Raw genomic sequence first — 11,897 nt, forward strand, 5'->3', positions numbered from 1 at the left:
CTAAGTGGAACCATACATAATTTTTGGCATCTGGTTTATTTCACTTAGTATAATGTCCTCAAGTTTTATCCCTATTGCAGCATTTGCCAGAATGTCTTTCCTTTTTAAGCAATATTCCAGTGTATTTTATATGCCACATTTTATTTATCCATTCTAACACTAAAAGGCAATTGAGATGTTTTTACATTTTGTAAATAATACTGGTATGGATAGAGGTATACAAATTAATATCCATAATACACCAAACATATCTCACGATGACTATCTCCTGGGGTCTTTCCAGTCAGTGTCTCTGGAATGGCTTGCAGAACTCAGTTCTTTGTGAGTTTGAGGTCAGGGCTTTGTGGCCCGGCGGCTTCCATCCACACTGTAGACTGTTCTATAATCTCCTTCCAGCAGGTTTTTCAAGCACATTTGGCAATCAGAATAGATCTATATCACAAAATTATTTTCTGAAATAATCATGAAATGAAGTTAATGATGATAAAATGAATGCAACAATAACTTGCTATTGAACTTAGCATATAATGAGGACTGAAATGGTCTACAGTCACATAGCTTAGTGCTTGTCAACACGACTTTACTCTTGGAGAAAATACTAGACTAGGAAGACAGAGACTGGATTTCCTGAAAAATAGATTTGTCCAAACACAATAACGCCTCACTTTTACAAAGCTTTACTTCCATTTGTGAACTCAGTATCAGGTAATGAACACAACCACAGCCATCTTTCCCAGAACTGTAGAACGAATTAAGTTTGTGAACCAAAGTAGCACTGTAACATACTATCAACTGGCCCTCAGCAGAGTGTCTTAGTGAGGTGGAATTGTATTAAAAAAACAAATTACCAGAGACTAGATGGCTATATTATCTCCTGGACAAAATACCTGATACCCATAATTTAAAGGAGAGCAGTTTATTTTGGCTCACAGTAGGAGAAGGTTTTGTCCATGGTTGGTTGACTGCAAGGCAGAAACAGGATGGTTATAAGGGCAGGACAAAGGAAAGCTGTTCCACTCATGGTAGCCAGGAAACAGAGACAGAAAAGGACAGGGGCACAGGCAGGACTCTGCCTTTCCAGGTCACACTCACCATTACCAGCTTTTAACAGGCTTTACTTCCTAATAGGCCAGTCAGCTGCGAACTCATCAATGGATTAGCCCCCATGATCCAATTGCCTTTCAAAAGTCCCACCTCTGAGCACATGAGACTTTTGGTGGATACTTTAGGTCTAAACTGTAAAGAGTAACTTAAACCACAGGCTCATTTCCTCACAGTTCTAGAGGCAGGCAAGTGTAAGATCAAGGTGCAGCAGGCTGAGTTCCTGTTGAGAGGCCTCACCCTGACTTAGAGATAGGTGCCTTCTCACTGTGACCTCACTTGGCCTTTCCTGGTGCATTCTCAGAGCGGGGAGGAGTCATCTTTCTATTAGGAGACTAATCCCAGCAGGGGAGCCTTACCACATGACCACATCTGTACCTGATTACCACCAAAAGCCCCACCTCCAATTACCATCTTATTGGGCAGTAGATCTTTAATGCATTTTGGAGCACACATACACTTAGTCCATAACATAAGATAAATAGTATCCTCTAAAAGCAGAAGGAAACATCTTCAAATATCAAATTACTGTTTACTTTTTGGGGGTTTTGCTTTGTTCTTCAGTGTTGGTGAGCAAACCAAGGGCCTCATTTTGATAAACAAGTGCTCTACCATGGATATATACCTTTGTTTGATATTTACTTTTTGAAGACTATTTCAAAATCTTAACTTCACTGTATTTACCAACATTAAACTGTTAACCACGAATTTTGTATACTAGTCAAGTCTATCAATGAAAGATTCGAGCTGTCCCAGGCCCCAAGATCTTCCAGAAAAATACCACCATCTCTCACTTCTTGCTATTAAGATTTCTTCAAAATAGTGACCTCTGTCAGGGATTGGCAATCAACAATATAATCAAGTCAGTATAAATAAACAAATACTTCAGGATAAAAAGGAAGTGTAATGAATTGATACTATTAAGCATTTCTTTTTGTAAAAGGAAGAAGAAACTTGTATCTGCACTTGATCTGTTACAATAGTGAAAAACATGACAGTTTAAGCCTTAACTTCATTTTTTTTATTTTTTATTTTATTTAAAAAGAAAAAAAGCAAAACAGAAAAAAGGGTAGAAGTAATACAGAATTTCAAAAAAATAACAGTAAGAAATCACTAGTTGATAAATTACATATTGTCATCTTAGAAATAGTTGTTCAAGTTACAAAATTAAAGCATACAAAGAGGACATTCAAACAGTGAGACTGCAAACAGTTCTGTTCAAAGATCCAACAAAAACTTGGTCATCTATCTTACACACTTAAAACATATGTGCAGTTATATCCATTAGAACATTTCTTTTCCTCTCTTTTTTACAATAACAATTATACATTTTGGGTTTTATTACTCCTACAGTTATTGTTACTTTTTTTGAAGAGAATAAAACCAAATATGACAAAACAAAATAAGAGTCAGCCAAAACAAAAGGATGGACATAGTACATGACATAAAAACAAAATACAAGGTGATCAACAATAGTTATCATAGGGCTGGGGATTTAGCTCAGCGGCATAAGCTCCTGCCTTGCAAGCAGGCAGTCATGAGTTCGATCCCCGGTACCGATAAAAAGGAAAAAGGAAAAAAAAAAAAAAAAGAACCAAAACAATAGTTATCATAATGCCTCTTGCTATATTCAAAAGAATTGCCCATATCATCAGGTATAATAAAATTGAACAAAACAGTACAGAACAAAACCAATAAAAGTGAAACACTGGAGACATTATAGGACTTCCATAGAAGATAATAGTCAAACTAGAATGGGTATCATAGTGAATCTTATTGTCTTCAAAGTAGTTGCCTATACCCTCAGACTTGATACTATCAAACAAAACAGAATAGAGTAAAATCAGTCAGAACAAGACAGTGAAAGCACTACAGGGCTTCAAATCAAGTTAGTAGGAAATCAAAAATGTTTAACATAATATATCCTGCTATCTTTGGAATAGCTGTCCATGCCATCAAATATAATACAAGAAGACAAACTGGAGCAGAGTAAAACCAAACTAAAAAGAATGATGAAAACAATATGGGTTTCAAATCCTGATAAAAGATTAACAATGTCCACTGCCTTCCCTTTTGAGACAATTCCTCCCCTTTCACTTTCACAGAGTGAATTATACATTTTGCATCCCACTAACTCCTTTAGTTTTTAGATTAGGGAGGCAGCCCGCTATTCATCTAAGTGTTTCTGAATCTTTTTACCCCTCAGTATGATCTCAAGTTGTATCCATTTACCTACAAGATCCTCAAGGTTTTCTTTCTTTATAGCTGGGTAGTTTTCCATTGTATAAAAGTATTATGGCTTTCTAGCCAATCTGCAGCTGATAGGCAAGATACTCTCATTTTTATCTGGTTCCCTGTCATACAGAGCATTGTTTTCTCATCTTTGACTTTAGTCTATAAATCCTCTTTCGGGTTAATTGTATTTATTATCTAGAGCATATTGATAAACCCTGTCTCCTGATCCACTCTGCCTGTGTTCCTTTTTATTAGTATATCGAGGCCATCTGTATTAGAGATTATGGTCAACCTTCTCTGCCTCATCTCTGCCATGTTATTTTTCTACCATTGGTTGTCTACTTTTCTCCTTCATTCCACTGTCTGCCCCATTCAGTGAGCCCCCTCTGCCACTGTTCCTGAAACCATGGTATTTTTTCTCTCTCTCTAGAATGTCCTTCAGTATTTTTTTATAGGGTTGGTTTGGTGGTCATGAACTCCCCCAATTCCTCTTTGTCATGGAAGTATCTTGTTTCTCCATTAATTTTGAGAGATAGTTTTGCAGGGTACATCAATCTGGATTGGAGGTTATTTCTTTAAGGGCTTAGAAGACTTCACTCCAAGCTCTTCTGCATTTGATGGTTTGTGTCAAGAAGTCTGTTGTGATTCTGATGGGTTTTCCTTTATAGATGATCTGTTTCTTTTCTTTGATAGCTTTTAATATTCTGTTCTTGTGTTGAATTTCTGGGATCTCGATTATTATATGTCTGGGTGTACATCTATTTTGGTTATAATTGGCTGGAGTTCTGTATACCTCATATATCTGGGTATCATTTCCTTTTCTTATGCCTGGAAAGTTCTCTTTAATTATTTCTGTAAATAGCCTTTGTATTTCATTTGTGTTTACCCCTGCTTCTTCAGTCAACATTTTTTATTCTTAAGTTATAGATCCTCTTATCATCTTCTAGCCCTTGTATTATTAATTCTTGGTTCCTTGTTATTTTTTAAAAGATCTCTCCTTTCATGATAGCAAGTTGCAACTCTGTCTTCAGGGTTTGATAGTCTAACTTTAGTTTCTTTTGAGCAGTTTTGCCAGCTTTCAATGGAGGTTTTAATTTCCTGGTAATCTCTTTGAATCTATTTCATGTATTCTAAATTTTTCCTATATTCTTCATTGAAGATTTCTCTCCTTTTTCTATGCTCCTCTTTTTTTCATCTGTGTCTTCTTTAGAGGTGCTTAATAATTCTTTTATTATGTTTCTCATATCTTCTTTTACCTGTAATAGTATTTCTGTTCCAAGTTCTTTTATAGCTTCATGTAGTTGTTTCTTTATTTCAGTTGCTGTTGCTTCAAAAACTGCAGGTTTGCAACTCCCTATCTCTTTTGTGTTTACACTCCTGAACCAGTACTGCTTGGGTTGGAGGCCAGAGACTGCCTTTTGTTTCTTTGTCTTGTCATGTTCCTGGTTTCTTCAGGACAAGTAGGTAGTGGGGTCCCCAGCACTTCCTGTACTGTTATAATTACTCTGAAGTGTGTTGGCTAGGTATTTTCTGCTGTTGGCTGCTTTCCCCAGTCTGCTGGTGGCTACTGCAGTGTAAGCAGGAGCAGGGCATGCTGGCCCCTCCCTTCTGAGCTGGTTAACCAGTGAGTCTTCACCACGTTAGTGTACACTGGGCAGGCAGAGTTGGTTAGGAATAGCTCTAGGGAAACCTCAGCAGTGGCTGCAGTTCTGTCTCCAGGCTTATCCTGCCCAACTCCAAAATGACACCCACCCAATCTCCCACTCCTGCGGGAGAACTGAGTCCCACACACTCACCGCCAGCCAGTGCAGTTCTCTGGTCTGCCATCATGTCTCCCTGCCAAGGCCTTTGGGCTTGCTGGCCACCAGCTTCACTGTGCCCATGTGTCTCCAGGTTCCAACAGCACTTCTGACACAGTGGTTCCAGCTCCAGTGAAAGCGCCGCCGGCTACCACCTTCTTCTGTTTAAGTTTTTCTTTCTTTCTTTCTTTCTTTCTTTCTTTCTTTCTTTCTTTTTTATTCTCTCAGTGGGCTTCAATTCTCACTTTAGTTTCTTCCTGGGTTGAGGGGACCCACTTCTTTCCTTGTTGTCTTCTCCAGAATGCTATATTCCAGCATCTGGACTGTTTCTCTCAGACAGGCTGTTTACTCTGCTGCTTACTGTTCTGCCATCTTCCCAGACCTAGCCTTAACTTCTTCAAATTTGTCAATAATGATCAAAACTGCTGAGGATATAACTCAGCGGCACAGTGCCTGCCTGGCAAACATGAGTCCTGAGTTTGATTCCTGGTACCAAAAAAAAGGTCAAATCCATCTTCTTCACATAGCCAATAGACAGCACAGCTGTCTCCATTCACTCTGAAACAAGTACGCTTTTAATTAATTTTAAACTGCTTCTTTGCAATGAAGCAATACATATATAGTTAAGAAAAATCTTAAGTATCAAGATGAAATTGGTAAATTTATAAAAGTTCTGTTTCATAATAAATCTGAGACTGTAGTACTTTCTGTGTGCTCGCTCACTGAGGATGAATAACAGTCTCAGCATTCACAACAAAATCCCTTCCAGTATCTTTATCAGAAAATCCAGCATGAATTTCTTTAGCAGTTAGTTAAAACTTTGCAAGTTCTTCTTTTGCAAAAGTCAGAGGAAATGTTTGAGTGACAGTAAAGACTGATTGATTTGGTCCTTTCCTTTAGGATGACTGTCAGGATATGGAAAATGATCCAGACATTCAAACACTATTTTATCAATTTCTTATTGCAACGTAAGACCTGTTTCTCCTGGCATTTTTCTTTGAAATGCCCATTTCTTTGTGCTTTGTTTTTGCAGGATTAATAGTGTTCTCCAATTGTGCTCTCCCCATCTTCAAAAGAAACCGTTCTAGGACTGGGGATTTAGCTCAGCAGCATAAACACCTGCCTTGCAAGCAGGCGGTCATGAGTTCGATCCCCAGTACCGGAAAAAAGAAACCATTCTAAAGCTTAATATTTCTTTGAACATTGTCCTAGTTTGATTCTGGCTGTTTGCAAACATGTTTGTGTGCTCACAAAACAAGTTATTCAGGGGCTGGAGATTTAGCTCAGAGGCATAAGTACCTGCCTTGGAAGCAGGCGGTCGTGAGTTCGATCCCCAGTACCAATAAAAATGAAAAAGACAAAAAAAAAAAAAAAGTAAAAAAAAAAAAACCCAAGTTATTCAAGTTCTCTTTCATTCTCCCAACCTACTAGATGTCCGAGTTTATGTCCTCTAAAATCAAAGAATGAATTTTAGAAACAACTATTGTAATCCCAAATATTGAGTTCAGTTATCCAAGTATTGTAATCCTCTTTCTAGTTTTCCTCACAACCCAAAAAAGTTATATTTATAATCCCATTGCGACGTTATTGGAATCTCAGCAAGTTAATTTTAATCTACCATCACCAATGCAACCCACGGCCAGAGTAAAGACACCAAGACATATTCCAAGTTAAGGGCAGCCAAGGGTCATAAATCCAATCCCTGTGAGGACATGCAGACAAAGGCCCTGATCCTTGGCCTCTCCCAGAATTTATTATCTTGTGAAGAAGCGGCGTGGCTCAGGGATGAGTGACAGTGAGGATGGTGGGAATTACCTGAGTAACTTGAGCTGGCTGGCCAGGATAAGAGAAGGGCACCTCTGTAAATTGCAGAGAGAGAGATATGCAGAAGGAACAGTTCACATAACTGAATCGTTTTGGGCGGCTATCCCTTCAGTTTCTGATATGCAAATTCTTGTGCAGAGATTACTTACCAGTGCCATGGCTAGCCTTATTTACAATGATTAGAGCCAATTGAAGAGAGAAGGAAATACCATAGCCAGCTGTCTACATATCAGTATAAGGAAATAAGTCTCCAAATGATCAAAGTCATAGTAATTGTTTTGCATTCAAAGGGAGTCACTGGGTTGTCTTCCACAAACAACAGAGTTTTTTTTTGTTTTGTTTTGTTTTTTATGGTACCAGGGATTGAACTCACAACCACACACTCACCAAGCAGGCGCTCATGCCACTAAGCTAAATCCCCTCAGGACACAGAGGTTAAGAGTAGAATATATTTATTGGGTAAAAAAACCTTCTGTCTGAGAAAGAAACAGAAGGGGTCCTGAGTGGGTTGCCAAGGACCTGCCTTTACGAAGGATTTTTATAGAACAGAATCACGAGGTGAAGCAGGTCCAAGTTAAGGGAAAATGAGTAATCACAAGGTGGCCATAAGTTGGGACAAAACTATGGTCAGCCAATAAGATTATGAGCATAATTGCTCAGGTAAAATGGATTACATTGAGATCATATGGGGAAATGGGTCACATAGCAAGTGGGCATAAATACAGAACAGGAGCTCTTCCTGTAAAGGGTTGAATCAGTGACTCTTCCTGGCTTCTTCGAGGTGATATTTAGAATATCAATACCTGGTGTTTATCCTTAGGAAGTATATGGGTGTGTTCATTTTATCTTGGTTATGAGGTCTGATTGGCAGCAAAGGTGCCTGTCTCCCCGCTAGATATAAACTATCTGGTCTTCTATAATATTTCTATCTAACTTAGCTGTCTATAATATCTTTACAATCAGAGTTAGCCTTCATCACTCTGAACCTACAGTGTGAACTCAGGATCATGAACTTTCTCCTACAACAAATGCCTGCAGCCAGCTGTGTGCATTGTAACCATTATGCTATAAAACATAAGGGTTAGGAAAGAATAAGTACCCATAAGTGGTAATTGGAAACATACCTTACTAAAGCAGAAAAGAAAGTCTGGTCACTGTTTAGAACTTAGACAAAAAAAAAAAAGTCAGGGAGAATGACTATCACTGCTGTTACTTGGAATTTCTAGCTAGTGATGATGAAAAGCAGTTCGCCTTTTAGGTGGTTAAAATCTTTTTTTTTTAATTCCCTTAAGATACTCATATCTGCTGTCACCAAGCGTCTACCGCCTGAGGCCAGTGAGGGGGAGCATGGGAAACCAAGGAGGCTTAGGTACCACTGGGAATCCTATCAAAGACGTCTTCCTGATAAACATAGTCCCAGTTTCATCAGATCTCCACCTCTCAAGGAGAGCCCACTTCCTGATGTACTTAGTTAATCTAAGATTTTGAGTTAATTCATTTCTTCTTGCCTGTGATTGGCTTCAGGATGGTATTCATGAAACATGTAGTCAAAGAAGATTGATGAGAAGCAACAAGGCCTTCCAAACTTGTTAATGCACCACAGGCTTTGCTCTATAGCAAAGACACAAATACGAGTGTATACATGTGTGTGCCCTTAGTTGTTTACTATTGAGATTAATAAAAATTAAAACGAACGTTCACATAAAAAGGATTTAATAAAATCTATATTAGCTTACAGTGTTTATGGGTTTTTTTCCCCAGTCGAAAGGTACTAAAAACACAAATGTTATCAAACAGGTTTGCTCTTTTTGAAACCAACCCTCTTTGGTATCCTCTTTCTGCCACGGACCAACCACGCCGTCATAATTTTATATTAACCACCAGAGGGCGGCATAGTCCAGCAAAAAGTCCCGCCACTCAGCCAGCTGCTGTGCCTTGCAATCCGTGTAGCAGCGAGAAGCAGCCCCTTAATGAAAATGACAGTTTAGCCAAACCAGTTCAGATCTCAAATTTTAAAAATCCAAGATGAAAACACTTCTGCTAAATACTGTGAAGAGGAAATATGCATAGTTTAGCTGGTAGGCAACTTTAGGCTGTTAAGAGTCTAAGATCAGAGCAACTGGCTTTAAATTTCATCGCATAGCAGTGTGCATTTAAAAAGTTCTGTTTTGGAGGGTTTTGGAGAGTTTTTTTGTTTTGTTTTGTTTTTGTACCGGGGATCGAACTCACAACCTAGCGCTCGCTAGGCAGGCACTTATGCCACGGAGCTTAGGAAGTTTTTATCTGCCTTTTCTAAGGATTTTTACAGAACAAAACCACGAGGTGAGGCATTTCTTTACCTATAAAATGATGATAACACCATCTATGACTACTTAATTATAACAGTAACTGCCTAGTACATAGTGAATGTGCACCATGTTAGCTCCTATAAAAGGTAAGCACAGTGGCGCCACATTGATGGCTGATTTGGGTGAATTTTTCTTAGCTTCAGTTTCTTTATCTGTACAATGGAACTCATAAGATCAACCCCATTTTTTTTTTTTTTTTTTTTTTTTTTTGTCTTTTTCATTTTTATCGGTACCAGGGATCGAACTCACGACCGCCTGCTTGCAAGTTGCAAGGCAGGCGCTTATGCTGCTGAGCTAAATCCCCAGCCCCAATCAACCCCATTTTAACTGCTTCAAGAGTAAATGTACATACTTAGCACCATTCCTGGCATAGAGTAAAATGTAATATGGATGTGCTTCTTGGATTATATTTAGTATTCTTCTTATAACTACTGATATAATTATTAGATTTATAATGAAAATTTTGCCACTTACTGTTTACCTTAAAACACATTGGAGAAATAGCATCTGGAGTACATTTTCAGGTTCTGGAGCCCAGCCATAGCCTGGGTGCCCACTGCTTCTCTAAAGCTTAGCCTCTGCCTGAATACAAGATGGAAACTCAGGCAACTCATGGAGAATTTTATCTTTGTCAATAGACGACATATATAATTCATGCCCCCTCTTATCTCTGCTTTCTTTTTGGAAGTAGATCTTCCAGATGCAACACTCAAAAGCTTCAAGGTTCTGCTAATGAGACTGTGTTGAAAGTATCATGCCTTGTTTCTTTCTGGGCAGATTTTGCAGATTAGAACAAATATCTCTGTTCTCTCCAAGTGGGGTTCTGCTGCTAGGTCTCGTGGCTCAGCACTGATACCCTGCCTTGTCTTATATCCCCCTACTTCCGTGGAGAGGCTTGTCTTTTTTAAAATCAGACCTGAGCCAGCATGGTAGTGCACACCGGTAATCCCAGCACTCAAGAAGCTGAGGTCAGTGGATTGCCACAAGGGTAAGGCCAGCCTGAACTGGATAGTTAATACAAGGCCAGTTTGAACTACATAGACGAACTCTGTCTTAAAAGACAGAAAAAAATACTTCAAAATGATGTAAGAACATCATCAATCATCCAATCATTTTACGTGTTTTATTATATCTGCCAGAAGTTTGATGATGTTGAACTGTTGCATAACATGTAGTATCTTTCAGTAATAAAATAATTTTTTCAATATTTGCAAACAAAAACCTGATCTCATGAGCTTATTGATATTTGAGGGAGATTTAGAATTTGCCCTAGTGAGCCAAGATGGCCATGCTGCTTTTGCCTGGCCCACAAATCCCATAGCCACCAGCCAGTTTCTGGCAGGGGATTGATTTCCCCATTAGTTTTGTCCCATCTCACCTTACCTCTGAATTTCCTATCCTGCCAGCCACTGTCACTGCTTAAATCAACCCCATTTTGGATCCAGCTTCCCTGGGTAACAGCGCCAAGAGACAGAGCCAGAGCTTGCACTGGGCTACTGTAAGATCTGCATGGCTTCCAGAGGACAAGTTCCTCCTGCAAGCCAAGGAATCTGTTTTCCCACTCAAACTGTCTTCACCAAGTTAAGAGTTCAAAAGGCTTGTCTAAAAATTTTGTCAGAACTTCCGTAGCCAGACAACTGGTGTTTCAGTGTGATCATGTCTGCCCTTTAAATGTGGAAACTGAAGCACTTTGTAAAACCTGAAAACAGTTTAAAACATGAAAAAGGCCTCCCCCACCCAACTCTAAAACAGGAATTTTCATGCACTGTAGAAACCATTCAGAAGCAAAACGTTACATCCCAGTGAACATAATAAGGTCTTGCATCCCCCTCTTATTTGAACACAACTCTCATTGACTTAAAAGTGACATTTCCAAACTGGCTGCAAGAATGATTTGTCTCTGAAACAAAGCTGGCTGCATTTGTTCTAGTAGAATGGCTTCTCTTCTTTGTCTGTGGATAATTTGATCCAGCATTCATTCATTCATTCAAGGGTGACTCTCGTTTGAAAAATTTCTCAATGAGACCATTTAAAAAATATTTTTTAATCCAGAGCTTTCATAGCTTAGACTCTAAGGCCTCTTTCAGCCTTGTCCCTGTTATCTTAATAGCAATGGTAAAAATTGATCTTTTGAAATACATAAAATTTGGCACAGTAAATTCAAACTAAAAGTGACCATTTTCCCCCGAAACTTTCTTTGAACTATGTAGCTTGGATTGTGCAGCTTGTATCTACGGCTTTAAACTAGATATTTTCTGAGAGCTTCAACCTCCTCCCATTAAGATAATAGTTATCAGTCTTAAAACTTGGAAGCGAAGGAGTCGCCTAAATGAAGGCATCTGTCCACATGCCTGAGGCTGTTTCAAGAGGGGTAACAAATCTCTGAATTTCTAAACAGTGCTCTGGAAACCAGAGCAGCAGGTAGTGTTATTTTCTTTCCCAGGAAAAGCCTCCCATCAGAGGCTGGCCTTCTCCTAGCCACCTTTTCCAGTGCCATGCATTTCCTGGCCCCTTAGGTCAGAATTCCTATAAATTTCAGGTCTGCCCCCTCTCCTCAGGGCAGAGGTGAGGCCTGGGGAACCAGGAGGCT

The sequence above is a fragment of the Cavia porcellus genome, unplaced genomic scaffold (genome assembly GCF_034190915.1).
Source record: "Cavia porcellus strain 051 isolate PalLab524CR breed Dunkin Hartley unplaced genomic scaffold, mCavPor4.1 scaffold_12, whole genome shotgun sequence".
Taxonomy (NCBI): domain Eukaryota; kingdom Metazoa; phylum Chordata; class Mammalia; order Rodentia; family Caviidae; genus Cavia; species Cavia porcellus.